A 17,097-nucleotide genomic window follows, 5' to 3' on the forward strand; every position below is an offset into this window, starting at 1 on the left:
TTCCAGCCATCCATTGCACTAATGGATTGGTCATCAGCTGGCTGTCTATGTCCCGCATCAATATAGACCAAAGTACAGAGGGTTAGGCTATGCTATTGTGCACCTACCTGATGCATCAGAAGGTGCGAGGCCCTTGCTAAATTCTGTGCACAGACTTTGAGATCTATACTTTAGACTGTATCTAAACCTGCTCCAACATGGACTGACATTCTGGCCTACTTTCAGCCGATGCGACTTGTCTGTCGCTGAACAGTCGCTTTTTATGTATTCAGCACCTATGTATAATGTTGTAAAAATGCTCTAGAAGCTAAAGTCGCAGAAATGTCACACATATTTGGCCTGCAACTTTCTGTGCGACAAATTCAGACAGGAAAAATCAGTATAAATCCTTAGAAAATTATCCCCCAGTGTCTCCATCTGCTGGCGGTATTGAATAAGCATTGCTGCACTGATGGGGTATGCATTAGACGAAAAAAAAGAAGAAAAAGAAGAATAATACGCCCAGAAAAGAGGCGAAAAGGAGAAAAACGTAAAAAAACGTGAAAAAAAAGTAAGAGGAAGAGAAGGGAAAAAAAGGTGGAAATGGGTTTAAAAGTGATTTCGGCGGAGAAATATATATATATATATATATATATATATATATATATATATACGCGCACACACACACATATATATAAACGTATTCTCCGTTGAGATATTGCAGCCGCTGCTGTGTCCAGGCCCAGGAGCCTTAGCACTGTGCTGTGATGTCACTCAATACCACTGACATCACTAGGTGTAAACAACATCTCTCCTTTGCTGTGTATGTGACTATGGAGCTGTTTGGTGATGTCGTCTATTATGGCCTTCATAGAAGCAACAGGAGATTGTTGCATCCATCTAGAACCCTCAGAACTACAGTGCTATGATGTCACTCACTTCCACAGGCCTTGCAGAGTGTAAACAACAACAACCCAGCTTTGTTGTGTATGTAACCATAGGGATTTGTGATGTCACCTAGAACCTTCACAGCAGCGACAGCTTTATGAGGAGCATCAGCACACTGCTCTGCCTGAGCAGAACCATCACCGCCATAGGTTGTCAAATAACCCGGATTTAACCCACACAGGTAAGTCCAATGGGGTGCAGGCATGTCCTCTATGCTTACAGCTTCCCGTGGGTGTTGGTTTGATACCGTTTGGGGACAGCCAAGGAGGCATCTGCAGGCAACAAAGGTAGGTGTGTGCTTGTGTGTGTGTTTCCTATGCAGATCCTAAGCCCAGTGTCACATGCAAGTAGGAGGAGTAAGAAGGGTTCCTGGCAAATCCGGGTTATGGATTGCATTTAAAAAGGCCCCGTGGGAGTGCAATGGGCCCCTGTCTTGCTGCTTAGCAATAATGGTATGGGTTTAGGTTCTGCTGTGTGTACTGGTGGTTGACTGCCCCCCAGCCCAGAGTGTGCATGGAAAATTGTCTGGCAGCCTCCCTGACAGCAAGCAGTGATAGTGCCCATGAAGGGGACCTTGTTGGGCCCGCCCCTTTCACGGTTATCGCTTCTCGGCCTTTTGGCTAAGATCAAGTGTAGTATCTGTTCTTATCAGTTTAATATCTGATACGTCCCCTATCTGGGGACCATATATTAAATGGATTTTTGAGAACGGGGGCCGATTTCGAAGCTTGCTTCCGTCGCCCTATGCATTGACCCGATATGGCAGTATCTTCGGGTACAGTGCACCACCCCCTTACAGGGTTAAAAAGAAAGATTCCTACTTTCATTGCTACCTGCTTGCTGGCTAGCCAGCTAGCCAGCCCTGTGGGCCTTGCTGCTGCAGCCAAAAAACAAAAGGTGGTGCTGCTGCTGCTGCTTCTGCTGCTTCTGCTTGTGTCTGGCCGCTGTTGGAGCGTCCAGGCACAGGACTTCTGCTGCTGCTGACTAAATGGCCTCCTTAATTGGATCATTTGAGTAGCCAGCACACCTGTGCAGGTAGGGCATGACATGATAGGCAGCTGCCTTGATAGCGGGTGGGTGCTGAATGTTCCTAATTGACAAAATAAGATTAATGCTTATGAAGAAATATAAAATCTCATCCCTTCCCCAATATCGCGCCACACCCCTACCCCTTAATTCCCTGGTTGAACTTGATGGACATATGTCTTTTTTCGACCGTACTAACTATGTAACTATGTAACATAACATGGGGGGGGGGGGGGGGGTCTCCTGGCTGTTCACACAGGTGTGTCATTGCTGTACATTGACCATGCATTGCTTCTGTGGTATTGCAAAGGCAAAGACAAATGCTTCCAGCCATCCATTGCACTAATGGATTGGTCATCAGCTGGCTGTCTATGTCCCGCATCAATATAGACCAAAGTACAGAGGGTTAGGCTATGCTATTGTGCACCTACCTGATGCATCAGAAGGTGCGAGGCCCTTGCTAAATTCTGTGCACAGACTTTGAGATCTATACTTTAGACTGTATCTAAACCTGCTCCAACATGGACTGACATTCTGGCCTACTTTCAGCCGATGCGACTTGTCTGTCGCTGAACAGTCGCTTTTTATGTATTCAGCACCTATGTATAATGTTGTAAAAATGCTCTAGAAGCTAAAGTCGCAGAAATGTCACACATATTTGGCCTGCAACTTTCTGTGCGACAAATTCAGACAGGAAAAATCAGTATAAATCCTTAGAAAATTATCCCCCAGTGTCTCCATCTGCTGGCGGTATTGAATAAGCATTGCTGCACTGATGGGGTATGCATTAGACGAAAAAAAAGAAGAAAAAGAAGAATAATACGCCCAGAAAAGAGGCGAAAAGGAGAAAAACGTAAAAAAACGTGAAAAAAAAGTAAGAGGAAGAGAAGGGAAAAAAAGGTGGAAATGGGTTTAAAAGTGATTTCGGCGGAGAAATATATATATATATATATATATATATATAATATATATATATATACGCGCACACACACACATATATATAAACGTATTCTCCGTTGAGATATTGCAGCCGCTGCTGTGTCCAGGCCCAGGAGCCTTAGCACTGTGCTGTGATGTCACTCAATACCACTGACATCACTAGGTGTAAACAACATCTCTCCTTTGCTGTGTATGTGACTATGGAGCTGTTTGGTGATGTCGTCTATTATGGCCTTCATAGAAGCAACAGGAGATTGTTGCATCCATCTAGAACCCTCAGAACTACAGTGCTATGATGTCACTCACTTCCACAGGCCTTGCAGAGTGTAAACAACAACAACCCAGCTTTGTTGTGTATGTAACCATAGGGATTTGTGATGTCACCTAGAACCTTCACAGCAGCGACAGCTTTATGAGGAGCATCAGCACTGCTCTGCCTGAGCAGAACCATCACCGCCATAGGTTGTCAAATAACCCGGATTTAACCCACACAGGTAAGTCCAATGGGGTGCAGGCATGTCCTCTATGCTTACAGCTTCCCGTGGGTGTTGGTTTGATACCGTTTGGGGACAGCCAAGGAGGCATCTGCAGGCAACAAAGGTAGGTGTGTGCTTGTGTGTGTGTTTCCTATGCAGATCCTAAGCCCAGTGTCACATGCAAGTAGGAGGAGTAAGAAGGGTTCCTGGCAAATCCGGGTTATGGATTGCATTTAAAAAGGCCCCGTGGGAGTGCAATGGGCCCCTGTCTTGCTGCTTAGCAATAATGGTATGGGTTTAGGTTCTGCTGTGTGTACTGGTGGTTGACTGCCCCCCAGCCCAGAGTGTGCATGGAAAATTGTCTGGCAGCCTCCCTGACAGCAAGCAGTGATAGTGCCCATGAAGGGGACCTTGTTGGGCCCGCCCCTTTCACGGTTATCGCTTCTCGGCCTTTTGGCTAAGATCAAGTGTAGTATCTGTTCTTATCAGTTTAATATCTGATACGTCCCCTATCTGGGGACCATATATTAAATGGATTTTTGAGAACGGGGGCCGATTTCGAAGCTTGCTTCCGTCGCCCTATGCATTGACCCGATATGGCAGTATCTTCGGGTACAGTGCACCACCCCCTTACAGGGTTAAAAAGAAAGATTCCTACTTTCATTGCTACCTGCTTGCTGGCTAGCCAGCTAGCCAGCCCTGTGGGCCTTGCTGCTGCAGCCAAAAAACAAAAGGTGGTGCTGCTGCTGCTGCTGCTGCTGCTTCTGCTGCTTCTGCTTGTGTCTGGCCGCTGTTGGAGCGTCCAGGCACAGGACTTCTGCTGCTGCTGACTAAATGGCCTCCTTAATTGGATCATTTGAGTAGCCAGCACACCTGTGCAGGTAGGGCATGACATGATAGGCAGCTGCCTTGATAGCGGGTGGGTGCTGAATGTTCCTAATTGACAAAATAAGATTAATGCTTATGAAGAAATATAAAATCTCATCCCTTCCCCAATATCGCGCCACACCCCTACCCCTTAATTCCCTGGTTGAACTTGATGGACATATGTCTTTTTTCGACCGTACTAACTATGTAACTATGTAACATAACATGGGGGGGGGGGGGGGGGTCTCCTGGCTGTTCACACAGGTGTGTCATTGCTGTACATTGACCATGCATTGCTTCTGTGGTATTGCAAAGGCAAAGACAAATGCTTCCAGCCATCCATTGCACTAATGGATTGGTCATCAGCTGGCTGTCTATGTCCCGCATCAATATAGACCAAAGTACAGAGGGTTAGGCTATGCTATTGTGCACCTACCTGATGCATCAGAAGGTGCGAGGCCCTTGCTAAATTCTGTGCACAGACTTTGAGATCTATACTTTAGACTGTATCTAAACCTGCTCCAACATGGACTGACATTCTGGCCTACTTTCAGCCGATGCGACTTGTCTGTCGCTGAACAGTCGCTTTTTATGTATTCAGCACCTATGTATAATGTTGTAAAAATGCTCTAGAAGCTAAAGTCGCAGAAATGTCACACATATTTGGCCTGCAACTTTCTGTGCGACAAATTCAGACAGGAAAAATCAGTATAAATCCTTAGAAAATTATCCCCCAGTGTCTCCATCTGCTGGCGGTATTGAATAAGCATTGCTGCACTGATGGGGTATGCATTAGACGAAAAAAAAGAAGAAAAAGAAGAATAATACGCCCAGAAAAGAGGCGAAAAGGAGAAAAACGTAAAAAAACGTGAAAAAAAAGTAAGAGGAAGAGAAGGGAAAAAAAGGTGGAAATGGGTTTAAAAGTGATTTCGGCGGAGAAATATATATATATATTTATATATATATATATATATATATATATATATATACGCGCACACACACACATATATATAAACGTATTCTCCGTTGAGATATTGCAGCCGCTGCTGTGTCCAGGCCCAGGAGCCTTAGCACTGTGCTGTGATGTCACTCAATACCACTGACATCACTAGGTGTAAACAACATCTCTCCTTTGCTGTGTATGTGACTATGGAGCTGTTTGGTGATGTCGTCTATTATGGCCTTCATAGAAGCAACAGGAGATTGTTGCATCCATCTAGAACCCTCAGAACTACAGTGCTATGATGTCACTCACTTCCACAGGCCTTGCAGAGTGTAAACAACAACAACCCAGCTTTGTTGTGTATGTAACCATAGGGATTTGTGATGTCACCTAGAACCTTCACAGCAGCGACAGCTTTATGAGGAGCATCAGCACTGCTCTGCCTGAGCAGAACCATCACCGCCATAGGTTGTCAAATAACCCGGATTTAACCCACACAGGTAAGTCCAATGGGGTGCAGGCATGTCCTCTATGCTTACAGCTTCCCGTGGGTGTTGGTTTGATACCGTTTGGGGACAGCCAAGGAGGCATCTGCAGGCAACAAAGGTAGGTGTGTGCTTGTGTGTGTGTTTCCTATGCAGATCCTAAGCCCAGTGTCACATGCAAGTAGGAGGAGTAAGAAGGGTTCCTGGCAAATCCGGGTTATGGATTGCATTTAAAAAGGCCCCGTGGGAGTGCAATGGGCCCCTGTCTTGCTGCTTAGCAATAATGGTATGGGTTTAGGTTCTGCTGTGTGTACTGGTGGTTGACTGCCCCCCAGCCCAGAGTGTGCATGGAAAATTGTCTGGCAGCCTCCCTGACAGCAAGCAGGGGACCTTGTTGGGCCCGCCCCTTTCACGGTTATCGCTTCTCGGCCTTTTGGCTAAGATCAAGTGTAGTATCTGTTCTTATCAGTTTAATATCTGATACGTCCCCTATCTGGGGACCATATATTAAATGGATTTTTGAGAACGGGGGCCGATTTCGAAGCTTGCTTCCGTCGCCCTATGCATTGACCCGATATGGCAGTATCTTCGGGTACAGTGCACCACCCCCTTACAGGGTTAAAAAGAAAGATTCCTACTTTCATTGCTACCTGCTTGCTGGCTAGCCAGCTAGCCAGCCCTGTGGGCCTTGCTGCTGCAGCCAAAAAACAAAAGGTGGTGCTGCTGCTGCTGCTTCTGCTGCTTCTGCTTGTGTCTGGCCGCTGTTGGAGCATCCAGGCACAGGACTTCTGCTGCTGCTGACTAAATGGCCTCCTTAATTGGATCATTTGAGTAGCCAGCACACCTGTGCAGGTAGGGCATGACATGATAGGCAGCTGCCTTGATAGCGGGTGGGTGCTGAATGTTCCTAATTGACAAAATAAGATTAATGCTTATGAAGAAATATAAAATCTCATCCCTTCCCCAATATCGCGCCACACCCCTACCCCTTAATTCCCTGGTTGAACTTGATGGACATATGTCTTTTTTCGACCGTACTAACTATGTAACTATGTAACATAACATGGGGGGGGGGGGGGGGGTCTCCTGGCTGTTCACACAGGTGTGTCATTGCTGTACATTGACCATGCATTGCTTCTGTGGTATTGCAAAGGCAAAGACAAATGCTTCCAGCCATCCATTGCACTAATGGATTGGTCATCAGCTGGCTGTCTATGTCCCGCATCAATATAGACCAAAGTACAGAGGGTTAGGCTATGCTATTGTGCACCTACCTGATGCATCAGAAGGTGCGAGGCCCTTGCTAAATTCTGTGCACAGACTTTGAGATCTATACTTTAGACTGTATCTAAACCTGCTCCAACATGGACTGACATTCTGGCCTACTTTCAGCCGATGCGACTTGTCTGTCGCTGAACAGTCGCTTTTTATGTATTCAGCACCTATGTATAATGTTGTAAAAATGCTCTAGAAGCTAAAGTCGCAGAAATGTCACACATATTTGGCCTGCAACTTTCTGTGCGACAAATTCAGACAGGAAAAATCAGTATAAATCCTTAGAAAATTATCCCCCAGTGTCTCCATCTGCTGGCGGTATTGAATAAGCATTGCTGCACTGATGGGGTATGCATTAGACGAAAAAAAAGAAGAAAAAGAAGAATAATACGCCCAGAAAAGAGGCGAAAAGGAGAAAAACGTAAAAAAACGTGAAAAAAAAGTAAGAGGAAGAGAAGGGAAAAAAAGGTGGAAATGGGTTTAAAAGTGATTTCGGCGGAGAATATATATATATATATATATATATATATATATATATATATATATACGCGCACACACACACATATATATAAACGTATTCTCCGTTGAGATATTGCAGCCGCTGCTGTGTCCAGGCCCAGGAGCCTTAGCACTGTGCTGTGATGTCACTCAATACCACTGACATCACTAGGTGTAAACAACATCTCTCCTTTGCTGTGTATGTGACTATGGAGCTGTTTGGTGATGTCGTCTATTATGGCCTTCATAGAAGCAACAGGAGATTGTTGCATCCATCTAGAACCCTCAGAACTACAGTGCTATGATGTCACTCACTTCCACAGGCCTTGCAGAGTGTAAACAACAACAACCCAGCTTTGTTGTGTATGTAACCATAGGGATTTGTGATGTCACCTAGAACCTTCACAGCAGCGACAGCTTTATGAGGAGCATCAGCACTGCTCTGCCTGAGCAGAACCATCACCGCCATAGGTTGTCAAATAACCCGGATTTAACCCACACAGGTAAGTCCAATGGGGTGCAGGCATGTCCTCTATGCTTACAGCTTCCCGTGGGTGTTGGTTTGATACCGTTTGGGGACAGCCAAGGAGGCATCTGCAGGCAACAAAGGTAGGTGTGTGCTTGTGTGTGTGTTTCCTATGCAGATCCTAAGCCCAGTGTCACATGCAAGTAGGAGGAGTAAGAAGGGTTCCTGGCAAATCCGGGTTATGGATTGCATTTAAAAAGGCCCCGTGGGAGTGCAATGGGCCCCTGTCTTGCTGCTTAGCAATAATGGTATGGGTTTAGGTTCTGCTGTGTGTACTGGTGGTTGACTGCCCCCCAGCCCAGAGTGTGCATGGAAAATTGTCTGGCAGCCTCCCTGACAGCAAGCAGTGATAGTGCCCATGAAGGGGACCTTGTTGGGCCCGCCCCTTTCACGGTTATCGCTTCTCGGCCTTTTGGCTAAGATCAAGTGTAGTATCTGTTCTTATCAGTTTAATATCTGATACGTCCCCTATCTGGGGACCATATATTAAATGGATTTTTGAGAACGGGGGCCGATTTCGAAGCTTGCTTCCGTCGCCCTATGCATTGACCCGATATGGCAGTATCTTCGGGTACAGTGCACCACCCCCTTACAGGGTTAAAAAGAAAGATTCCTACTTTCATTGCTACCTGCTTGCTGGCTAGCCAGCTAGCCAGCCCTGTGGGCCTTGCTGCTGCAGCCAAAAAACAAAAGGTGGTGCTGCTGCTGCTGCTTCTGCTGCTTCTGCTTGTGTCTGGCCGCTGTTGGAGCGTCCAGGCACAGGACTTCTGCTGCTGCTGACTAAATGGCCTCCTTAATTGGATCATTTGAGTAGCCAGCACACCTGTGCAGGTAGGGCATGACATGATAGGCAGCTGCCTTGATAGCGGGTGGGTGCTGAATGTTCCTAATTGACAAAATAAGATTAATGCTTATGAAGAAATATAAAATCTCATCCCTTCCCCAATATCGCGCCACACCCCTACCCCTTAATTCCCTGGTTGAACTTGATGGACATATGTCTTTTTTCGACCGTACTAACTATGTAACTATGTAACATAACATGGGGGGGGGGGGGGGGTCTCCTGGCTGTTCACACAGGTGTGTCATTGCTGTACATTGACCATGCATTGCTTCTGTGGTATTGCAAAGGCAAAGACAAATGCTTCCAGCCATCCATTGCACTAATGGATTGGTCATCAGCTGGCTGTCTATGTCCCGCATCAATATAGACCAAAGTACAGAGGGTTAGGCTATGCTATTGTGCACCTACCTGATGCATCAGAAGGTGCGAGGCCCTTGCTAAATTCTGTGCACAGACTTTGAGATCTATACTTTAGACTGTATCTAAACCTGCTCCAACATGGACTGACATTCTGGCCTACTTTCAGCCGATGCGACTTGTCTGTCGCTGAACAGTCGCTTTTTATGTATTCAGCACCTATGTATAATGTTGTAAAAATGCTCTAGAAGCTAAAGTCGCAGAAATGTCACACATATTTGGCCTGCAACTTTCTGTGCGACAAATTCAGACAGGAAAAATCAGTATAAATCCTTAGAAAATTATCCCCCAGTGTCTCCATCTGCTGGCGGTATTGAATAAGCATTGCTGCACTGATGGGGTATGCATTAGACGAAAAAAAAGAAGAAAAAGAAGAATAATACGCCCAGAAAAGAGGCGAAAAGGAGAAAAACGTAAAAAAACGTGAAAAAAAAGTAAGAGGAAGAGAAGGGAAAAAAAGGTGGAAATGGGTTTAAAAGTGATTTCGGCGGAGAAATATATATATATATATATATATATATATATATATATATATATATATACGCGCACACACACACATATATATAAACGTATTCTCCGTTGAGATATTGCAGCCGCTGCTGTGTCCAGGCCCAGGAGCCTTAGCACTGTGCTGTGATGTCACTCAATACCACTGACAACTAGGTGTAAACAACATCTCTCCTTTGCTGTGTATGTGACTATGGAGCTGTTTGGTGATGTCGTCTATTATGGCCTTCATAGAAGCAACAGGAGATTGTTGCATCCATCTAGAACCCTCAGAACTACAGTGCTATGATGTCACTCACTTCCACAGGCCTTGCAGAGTGTAAACAACAACAACCCAGCTTTGTTGTGTATGTAACCATAGGGATTTGTGATGTCACCTAGAACCTTCACAGCAGCGACAGCTTTATGAGGAGCATCAGCACTGCTCTGCCTGAGCAGAACCATCACCGCCATAGGTTGTCAAATAACCCGGATTTAACCCACACAGGTAAGTCCAATGGGGTGCAGGCATGTCCTCTATGCTTACAGCTTCCCGTGGGTGTTGGTTTGATACCGTTTGGGGACAGCCAAGGAGGCATCTGCAGGCAACAAAGGTAGGTGTGTGCTTGTGTGTGTGTTTCCTATGCAGATCCTAAGCCCAGTGTCACATGCAAGTAGGAGGAGTAAGAAGGGTTCCTGGCAAATCCGGGTTATGGATTGCATTTAAAAAGGCCCCGTGGGAGTGCAATGGGCCCCTGTCTTGCTGCTTAGCAATAATGGTATGGGTTTAGGTTCTGCTGTGTGTACTGGTGGTTGACTGCCCCCCAGCCCAGAGTGTGCATGGAAAATTGTCTGGCAGCCTCCCTGACAGCAAGCAGTGATAGTGCCCATGAAGGGGACCTTGTTGGGCCCGCCCCTTTCACGGTTATCGCTTCTCGGCCTTTTGGCTAAGATCAAGTGTAGTATCTGTTCTTATCAGTTTAATATCTGATACGTCCCCTATCTGGGGACCATATATTAAATGGATTTTTGAGAACGGGGGCCGATTTCGAAGCTTGCTTCCGTCGCCCTATGCATTGACCCGATATGGCAGTATCTTCGGGTACAGTGCACCACCCCCTTACAGGGTTAAAAAGAAAGATTCCTACTTTCATTGCTACCTGCTTGCTGGCTAGCCAGCTAGCCAGCCCTGTGGGCCTTGCTGCTGCAGCCAAAAAACAAAAGGTGGTGCTGCTGCTGCTGCTTCTGCTGCTTCTGCTTGTGTCTGGCCGCTGTTGGAGCGTCCAGGCACAGGACTTCTGCTGCTGCTGACTAAATGGCCTCCTTAATTGGATCATTTGAGTAGCCAGCACACCTGTGCAGGTAGGGCATGACATGATAGGCAGCTGCCTTGATAGCGGGTGGGTGCTGAATGTTCCTAATTGACAAAATAAGATTAATGCTTATGAAGAAATATAAAATCTCATCCCTTCCCCAATATCGCGCCACACCCCTACCCCTTAATTCCCTGGTTGAACTTGATGGACATATGTCTTTTTTCGACCGTACTAAGTATGTAACTATGTAACATAACATGGGGGGGGGGGGGTCTCCTGGCTGTTCACACAGGTGTGTCATTGCTGTACATTGACCATGCATTGCTTCTGTGGTATTGCAAAGGCAAAGACAAATGCTTCCAGCCATCCATTGCACTAATGGATTGGTCATCAGCTGGCTGTCTATGTCCCGCATCAATATAGACCAAAGTACAGAGGGTTAGGCTATGCTATTGTGCACCTACCTGATGCATCAGAAGGTGCGAGGCCCTTGCTAAATTCTGTGCACAGACTTTGAGATCTATACTTTAGACTGTATCTAAACCTGCTCCAACATGGACTGACATTCTGGCCTACTTTCAGCCGATTCGACTTGTCTGTCGCTGAACAGTCGCTTTTTATGTATTCAGCACCTATGTATAATGTTGTAAAAATGCTCTAGAAGCTAAAGTCGCAGAAATGTCACACATATTTGGCCTGCAACTTTCTGTGCGACAAATTCAGACAGGAAAAATCAGTATAAATCCTTAGAAAATTATCCCCCAGTGTCTCCATCTGCTGGCGGTATTGAATAAGCATTGCTGCACTGATGGGGTATGCATTAGACGAAAAAAAAGAAGAAAAAGAAGAATAATACGCCCAGAAAAGAGGCGAAAAGGAGAAAAACGTAAAAAAACGTGAAAAAAAAGTAAGAGGAAGAGAAGGGAAAAAAAGGTGGAAATGGGTTTAAAAGTGATTTCGGCGGAGAAATATATATATATATATATATATATATATATATATATATATACGCGCACACACACACATATATATAAACGTATTCTCCGTTGAGATATTGCAGCCGCTGCTGTGTCCAGGCCCAGGAGCCTTAGCACTGTGCTGTGATGTCACTCAATACCACTGACATCACTAGGTGTAAACAACATCTCTCCTTTGCTGTGTATGTGACTATGGAGCTGTTTGGTGATGTCGTCTATTATGGCCTTCATAGAAGCAACAGGAGATTGTTGCATCCATCTAGAACCCTCAGAACTACAGTGCTATGATGTCACTCACTTCCACAGGCCTTGCAGAGTGTAAACAACAACAACCCAGCTTTGTTGTGTATGTAACCATAGGGATTTGTGATGTCACCTAGAACCTTCACAGCAGCGACAGCTTTATGAGGAGCATCAGCACTGCTCTGCCTGAGCAGAACCATCACCGCCATAGGTTGTCAAATAACCCGGATTTAACCCACACAGGTAAGTCCAATGGGGTGCAGGCATGTCCTCTATGCTTACAGCTTCCCGTGGGTGTTGGTTTGATACCGTTTGGGGACAGCCAAGGAGGCATCTGCAGGCAACAAAGGTAGGTGTGTGCTTGTGTGTGTGTTTCCTATGCAGATCCTAAGCCCAGTGTCACATGCAAGTAGGAGGAGTAAGAAGGGTTCCTGGCAAATCCGGGTTATGGATTGCATTTAAAAAGGCCCCGTGGGAGTGCAATGGGCCCCTGTCTTGCTGCTTAGCAATAATGGTATGGGTTTAGGTTCTGCTGTGTGTACTGGTGGTTGACTGCCCCCCAGCCCAGAGTGTGCATGGAAAATTGTCTGGCAGCCTCCCTGACAGCAAGCAGTGATAGTGCCCATGAAGGGGACCTTGTTGGGCCCGCCCCTTTCACGGTTATCGCTTCTCGGCCTTTTGGCTAAGATCAAGTGTAGTATCTGTTCTTATCAGTTTAATATCTGATACGTCCCCTATCTGGGGACCATATATTAAATGGATTTTTGAGAACGGGGGCCGATTTCGAAGCTTGCTTCCGTCGCCCTATGCATTGACCCGATATGGCAGTATCTTCGGGTACAGTGCACCACCCCCTTACAGGGTTAAAAAGAAAGATTCCTACTTTCATTGCTACCTGCTTGCTGGCTAGCCAGCTAGCCAGCCCTGTGGGCCTTGCTGCTGCAGCCAAAAAACAAAAGGTGGTGCTGCTGCTGCTGCTTCTGCTGCTTCTGCTTGTGTCTGGCCGCTGTTGGAGCGTCCAGGCACAGGACTTCTGCTGCTGCTGACTAAATGGCCTCCTTAATTGGATCATTTGAGTAGCCAGCACACCTGTGCAGGTAGGGCATGACATGATAGGCAGCTGCCTTGATAGCGGGTGGGTGCTGAATGTTCCTAATTGACAAAATAAGATTAATGCTTATGAAGAAATATAAAATCTCATCCCTTCCCCAATATCGCGCCACACCCCTACCCCTTAATTCCCTGGTTGAACTTGATGGACATATGTCTTTTTTCGACCGTACTAACTATGTAACTATGTAACATAACATGGGGGGGGGGGGGGGGGTCTCCTGGCTGTTCACACAGGTGTGTCATTGCTGTACATTGACCATGCATTGCTTCTGTGGTATTGCAAAGGCAAAGACAAATGCTTCCAGCCATCCATTGCACTAATGGATTGGTCATCAGCTGGCTGTCTATGTCCCGCATCAATATAGACCAAAGTACAGAGGGTTAGGCTATGCTATTGTGCACCTACCTGATGCATCAGAAGGTGCGAGGCCCTTGCTAAATTCTGTGCACAGACTTTGAGATCTATACTTTAGACTGTATCTAAACCTGCTCCAACATGGACTGACATTCTGGCCTACTTTCAGCCGATGCGACTTGTCTGTCGCTGAACAGTCGCTTTTTATGTATTCAGCACCTATGTATAATGTTGTAAAAATGCTCTAGAAGCTAAAGTCGCAGAAATGTCACACATATTTGGCCTGCAACTTTCTGTGCGACAAATTCAGACAGGAAAAATCAGTATAAATCCTTAGAAAATTATCCCCCAGTGTCTCCATCTGCTGGCGGTATTGAATAAGCATTGCTGCACTGATGGGGTATGCATTAGACGAAAAAAAAGTAGAAAAAGAAGAATAATACGCCCAGAAAAGAGGCGAAAAGGAGAAAAACGTAAAAAAACGTGAAAAAAAAGTAAGAGGAAGAGAAGGGAAAAAAAGGTGGAAATGGGTTTAAAAGTGATTTCGGCGGAGAAATATATATATATATATATATATATATATATATACGCGCACACACACACATATATATAAACGTATTCTCCGTTGAGATATTGCAGCCGCTGCTGTGTCCAGGCCCAGGAGCCTTAGCACTGTGCTGTGATGTCACTCAATACCACTGACATCACTAGGTGTAAACAACATCTCTCCTTTGCTGTGTATGTGACTATGGAGCTGTTTGGTGATGTCGTCTATTATGGCCTTCATAGAAGCAACAGGAGATTGTTGCATCCATCTAGAACCCTCAGAACTACAGTGCTATGATGTCACTCACTTCCACAGGCCTTGCAGAGTGTAAACAACAACAACCCAGCTTTGTTGTGTATGTAACCATAGGGATTTGTGATGTCACCTAGAACCTTCACAGCAGCGACAGCTTTATGAGGAGCATCAGCACTGCTCTGCCTGAGCAGAACCATCACCGCCATAGGTTGTCAAATAACCCGGATTTAACCCACACAGGTAAGTCCAATGGGGTGCAGGCATGTCCTCTATGCTTACAGCTTCCCGTGGGTGTTGGTTTGATACCGTTTGGGGACAGCCAAGGAGGCATCTGCAGGCAACAAAGGTAGGTGTGTGCTTGTGTGTGTGTTTCCTATGCAGATCCTAAGCCCAGTGTCACATGCAAGTAGGAGGAGTAAGAAGGGTTCCTGGCAAATCCGGGTTATGGATTGCATTTAAAAAGGCCCCGTGGGAGTGCAATGGGCCCCTGTCTTGCTGCTTAGCAATAATGGTATGGGTTTAGGTTCTGCTGTGTGTACTGGTGGTTGACTGCCCCCCAGCCCAGAGTGTGCATGGAAAATTGTCTGGCAGCCTCCCTGACAGCAAGCAGTGATAGTGCCCATGAAGGGGACCTTGTTGGGCCCGCCCCTTTCACGGTTATCGCTTCTCGGCCTTTTGGCTAAGATCAAGTGTAGTATCTGTTCTTATCAGTTTAATATCTGATACGTCCCCTATCTGGGGACCATATATTAAATGGATTTTTGAGAACGGGGGCCGATTTCGAAGCTTGCTTCCGTCGCCCTATGCATTGACCCGATATGGCAGTATCTTCGGGTACAGTGCACCACCCCCTTACAGGGTTAAAAAGAAAGATTCCTACTTTCATTGCTACCTGCTTGCTGGCTAGCCAGCTAGCCAGCCCTGTGGGCCTTGCTGCTGCAGCCAAAAAACAAAAGGTGGTGCTGCTGCTGCTGCTTCTGCTGCTTCTGCTTGTGTCTGGCCGCTGTTGGAGCGTCCAGGCACAGGACTTCTGCTGCTGCTGACTAAATGGCCTCCTTAATTGGATCATTTGAGTAGCCAGCACACCTGTGCAGGTAGGGCATGACATGATAGGCAGCTGCCTTGATAGCGGGTGGGTGCTGAATGTTCCTAATTGACAAAATAAGATTAATGCTTATGAAGAAATATAAAATCTCATCCCTTCCCCAATATCGCGCCACACCCCTACCCCTTAATTCCCTGGTTGAACTTGATGGACATATGTCTTTTTTCGACCGTACTAACTATGTAACTATGTAACATAACATGGGGGGGGGGGGGGGGGTCTCCTGGCTGTTCACACAGGTGTGTCATTGCTGTACATTGACCATGCATTGCTTCTGTGGTATTGCAAAGGCAAAGACAAATGCTTCCAGCCATCCATTGCACTAATGGATTGGTCATCAGCTGGCTGTCTATGTCCCGCATCAATATAGACCAAAGTACAGAGGGTTAGGCTATGCTATTGTGCACCTACCTGATGCATCAGAAGGTGCGAGGCCCTTGCTAAATTCTGTGCACAGACTTTGAGATCTATACTTTAGACTGTATCTAAACCTGCTCCAACATGGACTGACATTCTGGCCTACTTTCAGCCGATGCGACTTGTCTGTCGCTGAACAGTCGCTTTTTATGTATTCAGCACCTATGTATAATGTTGTAAAAATGCTCTAGAAGCTAAAGTCGCAGAAATGTCACACATATTTGGCCTGCAACTTTCTGTGCGACAAATTCAGACAGGAAAAATCAGTATAAATCCTTAGAAAATTATCCCCCAGTGTCTCCATCTGCTGGCGGTATTGAATAAGCATTGCTGCACTGATGGGGTATGCATTAGACGAAAAAAAAGAAGAAAAAGAAGAATAATACGCCCAGAAAAGAGGCGAAAAGGAGAAAAACGTAAAAAAACGTGAAAAAAAAGTAAGAGGAAGAGAAGGGAAAAAAAGGTGGAAATGGGTTTAAAAGTGATTTCGGCGGAGAAATATATATATATATATATATATATATATACGCGCACACACACACATATATATAAACGTATTCTCCGTTGAGATATTGCAGCCGCTGCTGTGTCCAGGCCCAGGAGCCTTAGCACTGTGCTGTGATGTCACTCAATACCACTGACATCACTAGGTGTAAACAACATCTCTCCTTTGCTGTGTATGTGACTATGGAGCTGTTTGGTGATGTCGTCTATTATGGCCTTCATAGAAGCAACAGGAGATTGTTGCATCCATCTAGAACCCTCAGAACTACAGTGCTATGATGTCACTCACTTCCACAGGCCTTGCAGAGTGTAAACAACAACAACCCAGCTTTGTTGTGTATGTAACCATAGGGATTTGTGATGTCACCTAGAACCTTCACAGCAGCGACAGCTTTATGAGGAGCATCAGCACTGCTCTGCCTGAGCAGAACCATCACCGCCATAGGTTGTCAAATAACCCGGATTTAACCCACACAGGTAAGTCCAATGGGGTGCAGGCATGTCCTCTATGCTTACAGCTTCCCGTGGGTGTTGGTTTGATACCGTTTGGGGACAG

General features: G+C 45.9%; 7 non-coding genes across 7 annotated transcripts; all 7 read left to right on the plus strand.

Moving 5' to 3' along the window:
• Positions 1 to 1,527: 1,527 nt before the first annotated feature.
• On the plus strand, positions 1,528 to 1,718 carry LOC130307189 (U2 spliceosomal RNA). The gene has a single exon (XR_008856400.1). It is a non-coding gene; the product is annotated as a U2 spliceosomal RNA (small nuclear RNA).
• A 2,087-nt stretch (positions 1,719 to 3,805) lies between these two features.
• On the plus strand, positions 3,806 to 3,996 carry LOC130307191 (U2 spliceosomal RNA). The gene has a single exon (XR_008856401.1). It is a non-coding gene; the product is annotated as a U2 spliceosomal RNA (small nuclear RNA).
• A 2,084-nt stretch (positions 3,997 to 6,080) lies between these two features.
• Positions 6,081 to 6,271, plus strand: LOC130307192 (U2 spliceosomal RNA). Its single transcript, XR_008856402.1, has one exon. It is a non-coding gene; the product is annotated as a U2 spliceosomal RNA (small nuclear RNA).
• Positions 6,272 to 8,358: 2,087 nt separating this feature from the next.
• On the plus strand, positions 8,359 to 8,549 carry LOC130307193 (U2 spliceosomal RNA). Its single transcript, XR_008856403.1, has one exon. It is a non-coding gene; the product is annotated as a U2 spliceosomal RNA (small nuclear RNA).
• A 2,087-nt stretch (positions 8,550 to 10,636) lies between these two features.
• Positions 10,637 to 10,827, plus strand: LOC130307194 (U2 spliceosomal RNA). The gene has a single exon (XR_008856404.1). It is a non-coding gene; the product is annotated as a U2 spliceosomal RNA (small nuclear RNA).
• A 2,080-nt stretch (positions 10,828 to 12,907) lies between these two features.
• Positions 12,908 to 13,098, plus strand: LOC130307196 (U2 spliceosomal RNA). Its single transcript, XR_008856406.1, has one exon. It is a non-coding gene; the product is annotated as a U2 spliceosomal RNA (small nuclear RNA).
• A 2,076-nt stretch (positions 13,099 to 15,174) lies between these two features.
• Positions 15,175 to 15,365, plus strand: LOC130307197 (U2 spliceosomal RNA). The gene has a single exon (XR_008856407.1). It is a non-coding gene; the product is annotated as a U2 spliceosomal RNA (small nuclear RNA).
• The last annotated feature ends 1,732 nt before the right edge of the window (positions 15,366 to 17,097 follow it).

This window comes from Hyla sarda, unplaced genomic scaffold (assembly GCF_029499605.1).
Source record: "Hyla sarda isolate aHylSar1 unplaced genomic scaffold, aHylSar1.hap1 scaffold_142, whole genome shotgun sequence".
NCBI lineage: Eukaryota > Metazoa > Chordata > Amphibia > Anura > Hylidae > Hyla > Hyla sarda.